This window comes from Etheostoma cragini, chromosome 23 (genome assembly GCF_013103735.1).
Source record: "Etheostoma cragini isolate CJK2018 chromosome 23, CSU_Ecrag_1.0, whole genome shotgun sequence".
Taxonomy (NCBI): Eukaryota; Metazoa; Chordata; class Actinopteri; order Perciformes; family Percidae; genus Etheostoma; species Etheostoma cragini.
In genome coordinates, this window is record NC_048429.1 from 1,284,626 (window position 1) to 1,285,821 (window position 1,196).

Below are 1,196 nucleotides of genomic sequence, written 5' to 3' on the forward strand. Positions count from 1 at the left end.
GGGGGGAAAAAGTCATAGTATAGCATTCCTGAAGAATTCATGAAAAAGTCATAGTATGGTATGTTAAAAAAGGTCATGGTATAGCATGTTGAAAAAGTCATAGTATAGTATGTCCTAAAAAGTAATAATAGCATAGCATGTCAAAACAAGTCATAGGATAGCATGCCGAAAAACGTCGCAAAAAGTAATTTATGTGAAAAAAGATCATGTATATCATGTCAAAAAAAGTCATAGTATAGTACGCTGAAAAAGTCATGAAAAAGTCATAGTGAATATATCTAAAAAAGGCAAAAATATAGCGTATCGAAAAAGTATGAAAAAAGTCGTAGTATAGTATGTCGTAAAAAGTAATAATAACATAGCATGTCTAAAAGGTCATAGTATAGATTGTTGAAAATGTCATGAAAAAAGTTGTGTATTTTTTTTAAAGTAATGTTGCTTAAATGTCATAGTATAGTGTTTTTGAAAGTCATAAAAAAGTCAATATAGTATAGTATGGTTGGTTAGTATAGGCCTTATTGATGCTCACGTCAAAGCCTAAAGACAGACAAAGGAAGGAGAAATAATGGATTATTACCTCAGAGATTAATCATTGCATGTTGAAAGAGTCATAAAAAAGTCATAGAGTATGTTGAAAACTTCACAAAAAAGTCATGGTATAGTATGTAGAAATTCATGAGAAAAGTTAAAGTATGTAGAAAAAATTCATAGTATACAGTAGCATATCGAAAAGGTCCTAGTATAGCATGTCAACAGTCATAGTATAGTATGTTGAAACAGTCATTGTATAGCATGTAAAAAAAAGTACTGAAAAAAAGGTCATGGGTAATCAAGTCAAAAAAGTCATAGTATGTATGTCGTAAAAAGTAATAGCATAGCATGTCTAAAAAGTATTTTATGTGGGGGGGGAAAAGTCATAGTATGGTATGTTAAAAAAAGGTCATGGTATAGCATGTTGAAAATGTCATAGTATAGTATGTCCTAAAAAGTAATAATAGCATAGCATGTCAAAACAAGTCATAGGATAGCATGCCGAAAAACGTCACAGTATAGTATGTCGTAAAAAGTAATTTATGTGAAAAAAGTCATAGTATAGTATGTCAAAACAAGTCATAGTGTAGCATGTCAAAATTTTTGAAAAAATATCATGTATATCATGTCAAAAAAGTCATAGTATAGTATGTCGTAAAAAGTAT